We start from the raw sequence: 15,341 nt of genomic DNA, 5'->3' as shown, positions 1-15,341 counted from the left end.
GTAACCACAAGTAGAGAGTTGGGGTTAGGAATAACCGCAACTCTGGGAGACGAGGATGTATGCTGATGTTCACTTCCTTGGAGGGAAGCTAGTCACCGTTAGAGAGGTGGATGTTACCATGAAGTCACACCAACGCCACGAAGGCTCACCCTATTCTCCCTTTGAGACAACACTACGGAGGCGTTTCTCAACCACTAGTGGTAGACCTTGGGGTGATCTCCAAACCCTCACAAACTTTTCCGGGGGTAATCACAAAGGTTGATTCCTCTACGAAACACTCCTACCGCCTAGGAGTCTCCAACCTCCAAGAGTAATAAGAACATTAGGGAAAAGCTCAAGACTTTCTCAAATCACAAATTCCTTTGGTGCAAAGAAGGGGAAGGAGTGGATCTATCACTTGATTGGAGAACTTCTCTCAAATGTTCCTAAATCCCTTGGGGGTCTAGGATTTGGTGTAGATGATTGAGAGAGAGAGAGAGAGAGAGAGAGAGAGAGAGTGAAGAGTGTTCTTGGCATGCTCAAAGTGAATGGTCAACCTTATCCCGTGGAAGGGAGAAGCCTATATATAGTGGGTGTGGAAAAAGTGACCGTTTGAGCCACTTAAGTGCACAGGAGGGGTCGGACGTCCGGACAACCCCGGACGTCCCGTGGCACAAGTCTGTCTGGACGTCCGACAGTTATCGATCGTCTGTCCGCTCGGGAAAATTAAGCCATGTATCTGTGTACAGCACACGGACGTCCGAGACGTGTCAGTCGTCTGGAGCTCGGATGTCCGGAGAGGCCCGGAAATCTGTAAATATGGTTCTGTGGTGGAAATACCGGACGTCCAACACGTGCCGACCATCCGAAGGCCATTTGTCCAGAGAGGTTCGGAAATCCGTAAATAACGTTCTGTTGGTGAAACATCGGACGACCATAGAGAGCCGGACATCCGGACAGCTGAGAGGGATCGGACGTCCGTAGAGTACTGGACGTCCGGAGAGAGAGAATAACTGGAGTTGTGGATTTGAGCAAATCTTTCACTAGTTCCAACTATCCCCTCTTAATAGTGCGGGATCCCTATACTCAAGAACAAACCGTAAAAAGCCAAGGCTAATGTCTTGTATTTCCAATCTTGAGTTATATGCATTTGTCCCTAGTCATGATCCACACACGGCCTTCGAGACATAATCCTGAGATATACTTGATAAACATGATTAGTCCCAATATACATGTTGTCATCAACATCAAAATATGATTAAGGGCATGATTGCACTTTCAGATGGGACACGTAATTAATAAGCTGAACCAGCGTGTTGGTGTTACTAAATCAGCCTTACCCAGTATAGCCATCATGTTTGCCAGTAGAGCATGCTTCCGCAAATACGCCTACGCACCTCTGTCCTCCATTAACTGACATATGGGCCCTCTTGTGGTAGACCCACATGTCATCGGTGTAACTATATACACTCCGAAGGATGGTATACCCTGGTAGTAGTACTAGTAGAATTGAGATTTAATGCACTTTCTTCCCCATCTTCCACTCTTCTCCCTCCTCTCCTCTTCTTCTTCCTCTCTTCCCCATCATCAGCCGCACACCATTTACCCCCGCTCACTGCTCGAACGCCCGCGCCATCTTCCTTGGTAGCTCGCGCGTACCATATCCCCCCGCTCACTGCTCGGCCACACGAGGAGAAGCTTCTTCGCTCGCCCGCCCGAATCCACTTCCCCGCTGGCTCGCAGGCACCGAAAACCCCAATGGCAGAACCGACTGACACGCAAAGCCACGATTGGAATTCCCTCCCTGATGTTCTCTTGTAGCAGATCTGTAATCGTATGGACCTACTCAGCACCGTCCGTCTGGCTGCATGCTCGGTGTCTTTGTACCATCTACTCGTCTGCAACCGGCCGACTCTTTTCAAGACACCCTGCTTGCTGATGCCTGATCCTCGCAGGTGGCCCAGACACCGACTTGACGATCCTACGGAGGTTGCCGTGGTGCCCCTCGACATGCTACCACTACCCGTCCACCTGTCCTTCATGCGCGGCCACTAATGGGCGGGCATGAAGGCCAACTGGATTGTCCTCATCCACCAACCCGGTAGTCCGTGGCGTCTCGTGGATATCGACACCCAGCAAGAGATCACCCTTCCATCATTGGATACTGCCGCCATCGAGCCTCGCGGCCCGCCGGACACTCCTGCCTACTACGCATGATACGTGTCAAGCTTTTGGCTTGACCTCTGTTTGCTGAAAGTTGTAATCTGCGAAGTTCCCACACCATCAGAAGACTACATCGATTACAAGCTTATTGCCTTGTTCGACATGGGATTAGTCTATCTGGAATCCAGTCGCCATACATGGTTATGGCTCATCATCAATCATGTTGAGGCAACATTTTTGTCTGATGCTATAGTGCACGATGGCATCGTTTACGCGGTCGACGCACAGATTGGCTGCCTATACTGGTGGAATCTATCATCGTGTAATTGTTCTATCTCATCTCATCTTTACCTTATGAATACGACTATCTATTCATTGTTACAAATTTAGAATATGTCTATAACCACATCATTGCTATATATGTTCCTCTAATTTCCTACATTTTTATGACCACACATGTTATTGTTAGAGTTGATATGAGAACAATTGGCATCTAATGATTGTTAGAATACATATTATGAGCATAACATCATGATTGCTATATGTTACTCTCGTTTCCAAGATTTTTATAACAACGCATGTTATTGCTTAGAGTTGATATGAGAACAATAGTAGTAAGTGCTATGGTAGAATATGAGTAGGCTCTGTCATAGCTGTTTTCCTCTCATTGTTACATGATGCTAGAATATGAAAGCCATTGGCTTATTTTTTTAACTTGGGGTATGATTATGACCACGGCATTGCAATTCTCTGTCTATGATATGTGTCAATGTTATAATAATCTTAATTCCACACATACTCTGAACATGATTGTTTATTTTTGTCCTTTTGGTCTCCAGTTTTAATTGTTGCAGCAGACGCAAATGCGCTGGCCTTCATGATTCCAGGACCTAGAATCATACCAGCCGATGGGTGGTGGTTTATTGCTCGTTCAGCTGACAGCGGTCATTTGATGCTCATTGGCACGTACCAAATTGACCAAACCATTACATCAAATCACATGCAGTACAATGCGTGGGGTGTTCGTGACATTGATGGCTATGGCTGCTTCGTGTTCGAGAAAGATCCCAGCTCCGTTGGGCCAGGCGTATTCAACTGGAGGTGGGTTTATAGCCTCGGCAACCACTCCTTGTTCCTCCGGCTCAATTATCCGATTATCCAACCAATCATCGATCATATCACAGGTGATGATTACCGTGCTATGCAACTTCCATTCACCAGGGGGGACTGTGTTTACACATCATACCATGGGTCACCATATCCAGAGATTCGTCGACACAGCTTGTTGCCAGATAATCTTCAGTGTGTGAAAGGCATCAAGCTTCCATGTGATGGATGGCTTTTGCAAACCCGACATGCGGCAATGTGGTTCATGCCAACAGCAAATATGCACAACTTGATTTGTGCTGATATCTAGACTGAGCCATGTATTCTGCTGCTGTAGCACGACCCTCTTTTGTTGGATATTTTGTATTGTTGTTAGTTTGAAGCACTCCTCTGGTTTGAAGGATAGATACCTTCCTGGGATCAAGTGCATCCTAACTCACCTACGTAGGATGTACTGATAATGATGATGGAGATGATGTGATGGATATATATATATATATAGTGCATACTTGTTAGTTAAACCTAGGTATTCCTTTGTTTCTAGCTCTATTTTTCTTTTTAGACGTAGACCTGGTGAAGCAATTACAATTTGACAGTTAATAAAAAGTGAAACAAGTGACTGCAACATGCCAAAGATGTTATGAAAATGCCAACTACCTACACTAAAACCTGTATTCAACAATACTGCAGGTATCACACTGAGTGGCCTAAGGAAGCATTTCTTCTGGTGCGTTCAAAAGGGGCATGTGGACGTGTCGCAAGATACAGTCGGAGTGCGGCATGCACGCGATGTGGCACAAGACTGACAATACCTTGCCGGTGATGGTCAACAGCCGACAAACGGGTAGCAAAAAGGTTCTGGTACTGCACACCAACAAAAACTTCGACCAGCAGAGGACCAATTGGGTGATGCACCAGTACCACCTCAGGGACCTAGAGCAAGAGAAGGAGCGGGAGCTAGTCCTCTGCAAGATTTTGTACCGGACGAACACTAGGGCCAGGAGTAAAAAGATTATAAGTTAGTTTGGTATTGGTAGTTGTACTACCTTGTCGTCCGCAAGTTGGTATTGTTGTTAACGATCTTTTGGTATGAACTTGCATTTGCTACCAAACATCATGTCGATGGTCGACGTGGATATAAAGTTGAATCATTTGTTTCGAAACGAATTTTTAGGCACCTGATTTTTATTTGATGGGTAGCATAAGCACCTACCGTTCGAATTCCCAGGTCTCCAATTTTTTCAAAACAAGTGCATGCACTTATTATCATGATGAAAAAACAATATCCCTGCTGCATCCCGGTTATCAGTCTGTACTTTCAGAATTCTCTCGTTCATTAAGCACATATATTGTTTTTTCAGGTCGAGCAAGTTTTAACTGGGCTGTAGACTGCCCAGGCTTGGTTTTGTCTTTAACAGGCCCAGCCCATGACGACAACGGGGCACAAAGATCCAACAGGTATCTACTGGCCTTTGGCCCGCCATCGTTAGTTATATTTTGTCTTACAACATCCGCAGGCAGTTGTTTTACTCAATCAAACACATAGCCCAGTTCTATTTTCCTCTTAAAACGCATGTCCTACATCCGTTTTCTAATCTCTACCTATAGTTTTACTAGTTCATATACACGTATCATTATATTGAAAACACATAAAATACCCTTTTCATATTTACATCCTTATTTTTTTGTTTTTTCCCACCTAGCGCTGATTTTTTACCACTGGTTTTCCCTTAAACCAACTCAATTGTCCCATGTGTTATTTGCTTACAAAAACAAAAAGATTTTTTTGGCAAATCAATAAGTTCTTAAAAAAATGTTTATCATTTCGGGATTACAACAGTTCGGACTCCACCGAAATATGCAAAATAAGGTTGAACTTTTTGACCGTGGTCCTGGGCAGAAAATGGGCTGTAATAAATTACTTAAGAATTAGCAAATGGGCTACAAATTATAAATAGCAAATGGGCTTTATGTTGTCTGCCACATATTTGGAGGCTGACTTGTGGGCCTATTAAGTTCATGCGTACACAAGGTTTCTCAAAAAAGAAACTTAGTCAACAATCGACTCTACCAGCGTCAGACCGTTAGATGTCAATCTAACGGCAATCGTGCTTCTTCAGTCTCTGATCTTCCTGCCCCAGCCGCCCAAACTAGCGCCGTCGGAACCGCCTGATCCCGCCTCCCGTGGCCGGCTGTGCTGCCGGGCAGGCCTCACGGCCCCATCATACTCGCATCCGTGGCATGTCTATCCCTGTACTCACCCACACCTCCTGTTATTTTCCGGCAACAGTAGTCGAACCAGTCAACCCTCATACTCTCCACCGCGTGGGCAGCCACTGCCGTGTCTTGCCCGGCTCCGTGTCGTTCCCTTCGTAGGCCTCGTCTCCGTCCACCGCCCTGGTGCTCTCGGCACGGCGTGGTCAACTTGGTCAACGAACGACATCCATTGGAAGTGGACTATACGTGGAGAGGCTGACAGCTGGGTCCACGACCGCACACAAGGAAATGCCTCCTTATTATGCGCAAAATAATGATTCCTCCACCTGACATCTGGGACCCGCCCGAAGGGCCTCTGTATTTCCCGAAAAAAAGTTCCTTTCGCTGACAGGTCGGACCCACCAACTATATCTTCGCACAAAAGGAAGTGCCTTCTTATTGCGCACAAAAAAATGAATACCCCTGCCAGCTAGGACCCACCATAGTGGGAGGCTGACTTGTGGGCCTACTAAGTTGATGGGGATGGAGGGCTTTGCCAACTTAGTCAATATATGAACGATTCTAGCTCCAGTGATCGTACGATGTCCATCCAATGGCCGTAGTGCTTCTTCAACCTCTTATCTTCTTGCTCCAGCCACCCAAAGCAGCGCCGGTCGTGCCGCATGCTCCTGCCTCCCGTGGCCAGCCGTGCTGCCGTGGAGGCCTCACCGCCCCCATACTACTTCCATCGATGGCCAGGCCATCCCTCCAATCACCCACTCCCCCTGTTATTCAGCGGCGTCGGCAGTCTCACACCGCAGCCGAACCAGTGAACCCTTGTACTCCTCTCCGCGTGGGCATCCACTGCCGCGTCTTCTCGGCTCCGCGTCGTCCCCTTCCTAGGCCTCGCCGTCGTCCACCACCGTGGTGCTCTCGGCGCGGCATGGTCAATGTGGTCAACGACCGAGTTCCATCAGAAGAGTACTGTACGTGGAGAGGCTGACAGCTGGGTCCACGGCAGCCGCAAGGAAGTGCCTCCTTATTATGCAAAATAATGATTCCTCCACCTGGCAGTAGGGACCCACTGGACGGGCCACCGTATTTCATAAAAAAATCGTTTCCCCCCTAACTGCTAGGACCCACCGGACGGGCCACCGTATTTTGCGAAAAAACGTTCCACCCGCTATCAGCTCGGACCCACCGGAAGTGCCTCCTTATTACGCACAAAAAAAGGAATACTCCCCTTGCTAGCTAGGACCCACCTTGGTGGGAGGCTGACTTGTGGGCCTACTAATGGGGACGGAGGGCTTTGTCAACTTAGTCAATATGAACGATTATAGCTCCAGTGACCGTACGATGTCCATCCAACGGTCGTAGTGCTTCTTCAACCTCTGGTCTTCTTTCTCCAGCCACCCAAAGCAGCGCCGGTCGTGCCGCATGCTCCTGCCTCCCGTGGCCGGCTGTGGTGCCGCGGAGGCCTCACCGCCCCCTACTACTCCCACCGCTGGCTAGGCCATCCCTCTACTCACCCACACCCCCTGTTACTCTGCGGTGACGGCAGCCTCACACCGCAGCCGAACGAGTGATCCCTCATACTCCTCTACACGTGGGCATCCACTGCCGCGTCTTCCCCGGCTCCGCATCGTCCCCTTCCTAGGCCTCGCCGTCGTCCACTGCCCTGGTGGTCTCGGTGCGGCGTGGTCAACATGGTCAAGGAACGGCTTCCATCGGACGTGGACTGTACGTGGAGAGGCTGACAGCTCGGTCCACGGCCGCAGCAAGGAAGTGCCTTCTTATTACGCGCAAAATAATTATTCCTCCACCTGACAGCGGGGACCCACCGGACGGGCAACCGTATTTCGCGAAAAAAAAACATTTCCCCCTAACTGCTGGGACCCACCAGCTACATCTTCGCACGCAAGGAAGTGCGTCCGGGCAAAAAAATGATTCGCCCCCCTGACTGCTGGGACCAACCAGCTACATCTTCGCATGCAAGGAAGTGCCTGACAGTCAGGGCACACCTGGTCGCATAGTGTTGTCATTCTGGTCGCGAACGTGTACGTACATACTGGTGGATGTAGAGGCGCGCACGTGTCGTAGTAGAGGCGCGCACGTAGCATGTACACGTACGTACAGCGGCTAGTGTGCAAGGAAGAAAATACGGCCACCTATGTGTACATACAGGCGGGGTCTCGAACGCCTACTCACGCGTACGTATGGCCAGGGCTCGTGTACATGGCTGGGTCGGAACGGAGAAACATCGTCGTCGTCGTGTTCATGGGGAGCCAACCGGATGGGTCGGAACGGAATGCATCGTCGTGTTCATCGGGAGGGCTTGGACGGAACAGGCGATGGAAACGAGGCCTGGCGTACCGCAGAACGGAGGAAACGGCCTTGTGTTCGACCGGCCACGTTCGAAATGGGATCCTGTTCATTGGGAGGGGTCTGGCGTAATGTAAAACGGAGGAAACGGACCTCCTACAGTCGAAACAGGGGCCCTATTGAAAGGGAGGGGTGTGGCGTACCACAAAACGGACGAAACGGACTTGTGTTGGAGCGCTACGGTCGAAACGGGGGTCCTGTTCATCGGGAGGGGTGTGGCGTATCGCAGAACGGGACTCCACGGGATACTGTTCATCTCCACCGTCGACCTCCTCCAGCCTCATGGGCTACTGTTCATCCACCGTCAACCTCCTCCAGCCTCCACGGGCTCCTGTTCATCCAGCCTCCACACCGCGCTACTCCACTGGCTACTGTTCAACCACCCCTCCACGGGCTCCTGTTCAACCACCCCTCCACGGGCTACTGTTCATCCACCCCTTCACCGTCTACTGTTCATCCAGCCCTCCACGGGGTCGTCCTGTTCATCCAGCCCTCCACGGGGTCCTGTTCATCCAGCCCCAACCAGCTCGATCGATCGAGGTCCTGTTCATCCAGAGGCAACGCCACGGGGTCCTGTTCATCCACCCCCACCACTCACTGTTCATCCAACACCCCCTCTGCAATGCTCACTACTCATCCAGAGGCAGCATCGATCGGCTTCAGTTAGCAGCAGTAGCGAAGGAATCGCTCGATTAGGTTCAATTAACAGCCATCGATCGATCGCTTGGGTTCAGTAACGCGTAGCCTGCGGTGCAATCGCTCGGGTTCAGTTAGAGCCCAATGCCTCGCTCGGGTTCAGTTAGAGCCAACACCTCACACACACGCACGTACGTGTACGAGAGAAACGCGCATCACTCGGCCCCCGACCACCCACCTTAACCGGGAACTCCCTAAAATTTTCCTCGCCCTCGCTTCTACCACGGTTTTTTCCCTCATAGACGGCCCAAAGAATGTCATGCAACTGCGTTCTGGCCCGCCCAGGACGAAAAGCCCATTTTCTGTCATGATTTTGTCATAGAAGTAGGAGCCCACCACATCTATGATGATACCGGGTTTTGTCACAATTATCGTCATAGAAGTGTCATAAGTATGACAGAAATTTTTTTCGTTCGGCCCAAAATGTCACGGATGTGTATTTTTTTTTTGTAGTGTGGAGTACAGACGGGATCACTAGAACCTTCGCATGTCACCTAAATCCAGCGATGCCCATATTCTGCAACGGGCAAAGTACTTAGGAGATATCAAGGATCATCGACTTCGAGCTGAGTTCTATCACATCCATCGTGAACTTGCCCAAATCATCATGAAGGAGGTCCTCAAAAAAACAGGGATGTTCTAAGAAGAAGGACAAATGTCGCGGGAAGACGTTCAAACACGCGTAGCCTCTCAGCGTCTCGACATGAAGCCTTTCACTAAGCTCGGCGACTATCTCCCTGGCATGGATGGATGGCACGACATGTTGGAGTGATTGTCGATATATGACAATGTTTCCGTTTAGTCCATACTTTCTGTATGACAAAACTTTGAGTTATGCACGGCGAAACTTTATTTGTAATGTAATTAAACCGTCCTCCTCCTCGACTAGCAAATATCACTCTAGTTAGGGCATTTTGGGTATGATGAACTTTGTTATTTATGCTTATGATATGTTGCTTCTATTTTTGCCAAGTCTATCTCTTTCTGTTGCTCAACTATATATGTTGCATATCATCGACTCATGTGACGATGCAGGTGCATAGATCATCGATGGCGAATAAGTGCTACACCAGGAGTATACGACGAGTGGCCGAAGTGTCAGGCCCAGGTGTTCCGGTTTCCGGTTTCTGACCGACATCCATTAGTTAGTTTAGGTTCACGCTAATGCGAGAGAGGTATACGAACTCATGTACTTCATAGTTCCGCTCTCACTCATAGTGATAGATCTTATCGTGTATATCATTGTTTAGATGGATGATGATGTAGTTGCAAGTAATTGAGACTTGTATCGCTATTTTTGAGATGATGACGAGAGACCACTTTGTGTTGGATGATGATTATGATGATGACATGATTTGATGAGACTATTTCTATGTATATGCTATGATTACATTTGTATGTGTATGATATGCTAAAGATTATTGTATAAAGCCTATTCAAATACAAAACAAATATGCAGAAAAAACATAAACTAATAAAACTAGCAGTAGCGAGGGGAACAAAGTTAGCAGTAGAGCTCCCTTACCAGTAGCGCTTCCTGCTAAAAAGCGCTGCAGATATTAGCAGGAACGCTCTGCACTAAAGCGCGCTACTGTTAGCCATGTATAGCAGTAGCATGGGATGACGGGCGCTACTGCTACACGTTAGCTTATTAGTAGCGCATCATCCCGCGCTACTGATAGGCAAACTACCCGCGCTACTGCTAGGGTTTTCCCTAGTAGTGATATATTGCCATGCAACTTTCCATCATTAAGTTTATTATGACACGCTTCATCATTCTCATATTGCCTTGCATGATCATGTATTTGACATCGTATGTGTGGCAAAGCCACCATTCATAATTTTTCATACATGTCACTCTTGAATCATTGCACATCCCGGTACACCGCCGGAGGCATTCACCAAGAGTCATATTTTGTTCTAAGTATTGAGTTGTAATTCTTGAGTCGTAAGTAAATGAAAGTGTGATGATCTTCATTATTAGAGAATTGTCCCATGTGATGAAAGGATGATGGAGACTATGATTCCCCCACAAGTCGAGATGAGACTCCGAACTAAATAAAAAAAAGAGGCCAAAGAAAAAAAGATAAGGCCCAAAAAAATAGAAACAAAAAAATGAGAGAAAAAGAGAGAAGGGGCAGTGCAACTATCCTTTTACCACACTTGTGCTTCAAAGTTGCACCATGATCTTCATGATAGAGAGTCTCCTATGTTGTTACTTGCACATACTAGTGGGAATTTTTCATTATAGAACTTGGATTGTATATTCCAATGATGGGCTTCCTCAAAATGCCCTAGGTCTTCGTGAGCAAGCGAGTTGGATGCACACCCACTTAGTTTCTTTTTGAGCTTTGATACACTTATAGCTCTTGTGCATCCGTTGCATGGCAATCCCTACTCACCCACATTGATATCTACTGATGGGCATATCCATAGCCCATTTATATGCCTAGTTAATGTGAGACTATCTTCTCTTTTTTGTCTCCTCCACAACCACCATTCTATTCCACCTATCGTGTTATGTCCATGGCTCACGCTCATGTATTGCGTGAAACTTGAAAAAGTTTGAGAATACTAAAGTATGAAACAATTGATTGGCTGAAAACGGGGCTGTGCATGATTTAAATATTTTGTGTGAGGAAGATGGAGCATAGCCCGACTATATGATTTTGTAGGGATAGCTTTCTTTGGCCATGTTATTTTGAGAAGACACAATTGATTTATTAGTATGCTTGAAATATTATTATTTTTATGTCAATATTAAACTTTTATCTTGAATCTATCGGATCTGAACATTCATGCCACAATAAAGAATATTACATTGATAAATATGTTAGGTAGAATTCCACATCAAAAATCCTATTTTTATCATTTACCTACTCGAGGACGAGCGGGAATTAAGCTTGGGGATGCTGATACGTCTCCAACGTATCTATAATTTTTTATGTATTCATGACATGTTTATAATATTTTTACATGCTTTTGGTATGATTTGGTTAGAACTAACCCGGACTGATGCTGTTTTCAGCAGAACTACCGTGGTGTTGTTTTTGTGCAGAAATAAAAGTTCTCGGAATGCGCTGAAAATCAACGGAGATTTTTCCGGAAAATATAAAAAATACTGGAACAAAAAGTTATCAGAGAGGAGTCCCATGGGGCCCACGAGGGTGGGGGGCGCCCCTGTGCCTCGTGGACTCCTCGTGGGTCCCCCTAACTTGTTCTCGACGCCAAACCCTCCTATAAATACTCAAAATTCCAGAAAGAAACCTAGATCGGGAGTTTCACCACCGCAAGCCTCTGTAGCCACCAAAAACTCTCGGGAGCCCATTCCGGCACCCTGTCGGAGGGGGAATCCATCACCGGTGGCCATCTTCATCGTCCCGGCGCTCTCCATGACAAGGACGGAGTAGTTCACCCTCGGGGCTGAGGGTATGTACCAGTAGCTATGTGTTTGATCTCTCTCTCTCTCTCCCGTGTTCTTGATTTGGCACGAGCTTGATGTACCGCGAGCTTTGCTATTATAGTTGGATCTTATGATGCTTCTCTCCCTCTACTCTCTTGTAATGGATTTGAGAACACTTGATGTATGTCTTGCATGTGCTTATCTGTGGTGACAATGGAATATCACGTGATCTACTTGATGTATGTTTTGGTGATCAACTTGCGGGTTCAGTGAACTTGTGAACTTATGCATAGGGGTTGGCACATGTTTCCGTCTTGACTCTCTGGTAGAAACTTTGGGGCACTCTTTGAAGTTCTTTGTGTTGGTTTGAATAGATGAATCTGAGATTGTGTGATGCATATCGTATAATCATACCCACGGATACTTGAGGTGACATTGGAGTACCTAGGTGACATTAGGGTTTTGGTTGATTTGTGTCTTAAGGTGTTATTTTACTATGAACTCTAGGGTTGTTTGTGACACTTATAGGAATAGCCCAATGGATTGATTGGAAAGAATAACTTTGAGGTGGTTTGGTACCCTACCATAATCTCTTCGTTTGTTCTCCGCTATTAGTGACTTTGGAGTGACTCTTTGTTTCACGTCGAGGGATAGTTATATGATCCAATTATGTTATTATTGTTGAGAGAACTTGCACTAGTGAAAGTATGAACCCTATGCCTTGTTTCGAAGCATTGCAATACCGTTTCCGCTCACTTTTACCACTCGTTACCTTGTTGTTTTACATTTTCAGATTACAAAAACTTATATCTACCATCCATATTGCACTTGTATCACCATCTCTACACCGAACTAGTGCACCTATACAATTTACCATTGTATTGGTGTGTTGGGGACACAAGAGACTCTTTGTTATTTGATTGCAGGGTTGTTTAAGAGAGACCGTCTTCATCCTACACCTCCCACGGATTGATAAACCTTAGCTCATCCACTTGAGGGAAATTTGCTACTGTCCTACAAACCTCTGCACTTAGAGGCCCAACAACGTCTACAAGAAGAAGGTTGTGTAGTAGACATCAGTCACATCATCGGAAATACACATTTCATCAACCGACAGGATCCCAACACCAATAACCCTTATGCTCATCGCCGTATCATGGAAAGTCACACTCAACAGATCGAGCAGTCAGTTTTGTGTGTTCATGTTGAGGAAGAAGAACATAGCAAACACAATCAAACAAATGAAGCGCCGAATAATCAGGAGAACGGATGAAAACACGATTGAAAGGAATACCACTCTGCAGAGCAGCAGATGGATGGATATTGATGTGATAGGTGGAAGTGGATATAGCCCTAGCCCAAAAGTGAGGTGGAAAAGAGGCAGTGATCATCATCGCATGCGCCGTCTCAAGAAGGTGATGGTGCTTGCGTTCAGCCACACCATTTTGAGCATGAGCACCAGGACAAGAGAACTGGGAAAGAGTACCATGTTTAGCTAGAAATCATCGCAATGCATGAGAGATACACTCACTAGTAGAATATCCGCGAAAAACACGAATATGAGTGGAGAACCAGATATGAACCATGGCAGCAATTTTTTTGTATATAGATAAGACCTCACTACAAGAGAACATGAAACAGATCCATGTGTAGTGAGTAAAATCGTCTATAAAGGGAATATAGTAGTGATGACCCCCTTTCGAAACGAAGGATGCCGGACCCCAAACATCTGAGTGAACGAGTTCAAAAGGACGCTCGGACACTGACTCACTATGAGGATAGGGTAGCTGAATCTGCTTACCAAGACTACAACCCAGACAATTCAATGAAGCGTTGCTAGAGACATGGCCCAGAACACTACGATGAACTAAAGATGAGAGACGAGAACCACATAAATGGCTAAGAAGACGATGGCATTGCTGAAAAGACCTAGCAGATGCAGCAACAGGGACCGCGAGATTGGCAGTGGTGGCATCACACGGAAGACGGAGCCAGTCGGGCTCCCAAAGACCATCATGACGTCGAGGCCAGCACCAAGCAAGGTGCCCGTGCGATGAAACAGAACATGAATCAATATCGAGATTGACCCTACAACTAGAGTCAACAGTAAAAATACGAACAGGAGACTCAACAAGTCGAATAGAGGTCAAAGAGGAAGAATCATAAGTCATCTGAAAATATGCTCCAGTATCGAGAATCCATGAGGATATATCTGAATGAGTAGAAGGTGGATTTGTCATGTCCGTGTGTATTTGCAACATGTGTACATATATATGTGTGTGAGATAGAGAGACCACCAACGCAGTGTGCGTTTATGGTGAGCTTGAAGAGAGCTGCAAGAGTAGTGCCGGCTTAAGCAACACGCTAGTGAGCCGGCCCAGTAGTTTTCACTCCTTTGTTTCTTTTGTTAGTTTGTTATTTTTTTTTCTTCTTGTCTTATTTTTTGGCATATTCCAAATACATATATTCTAAAAACTAAATTTACCTACCATTTTACAAGCGTTCATTATGCATTTTAAAACTATATTCATGCACTATAAACAAATGTTTACGCGACATTACAAAAATGCATAAATAAGGTAAAATAAATGTTTGCGCAACTTTACAAAAAATGTTGATAGCATTACAAAAAATTGTTCGTGACAAAAAAATTACACGATGTTTAGAAAACTTTGAGGGATTTAATAAAAATGTTTATATAATGAAAAGAATATTCACATTTTTTTAGAAAAATATTTCTTAAGATTCAAAAAAAATCTCCACCCTTATAAAATATGTTCATGACATTTATGAAAAATAATAATACAATGTACAAAAATAATTTTGAAATTTTAACATAATATTTTGTATAATTCAAGAAGATGTTCAATGTATATTCAAAAAATGTTTAAAATGTATTTCAAAATATATATGCAAATCATTTATTTGAAAAATGTTCAAAGTATATCAAAAAGAAATGTTCAACATGTATTCGTAAAATGTTCAATGTATATTGGAAAAAAAATTCAACATGTATTTGAAAAATGTTCAATGTATATCAAAAAATGTTCCTTATATGTACGGAAAATTTACAACCTGTATTGAAAAAGTAGTCATGTATTTGAAAAAGAAAAAGAAAAAAGATAAAAAGGAGAACCGATAAAGAAACACATAAAAAAACCACATAGAAAGACTTATAAAAGAACAATGGAGAAGAGAAAAAGGAGAAGAAAAACCCCAAAAAAGAAAGAAATAAAAGGCAACCAGAAAAAAGAAAGCTGAATCAGAGCACACCTAACTGAAGAAAAACCAGCGCGCAAAAAAGGAACAAATGCTACCTGCTCGAACAGGAAAACCACTTGCTGGGCCGGCCTGTTCCAAGGATCACAGAGGGCGAGGTGCTGCTATATCTCACACATTGTGAGGTATAGCATTA

This window comes from Triticum dicoccoides, chromosome 6B (genome assembly GCF_002162155.2).
Source record: "Triticum dicoccoides isolate Atlit2015 ecotype Zavitan chromosome 6B, WEW_v2.0, whole genome shotgun sequence".
NCBI lineage: Eukaryota > Viridiplantae > Streptophyta > Magnoliopsida > Poales > Poaceae > Triticum > Triticum dicoccoides.
This window is presented reverse-complemented; position numbering follows the sequence as displayed.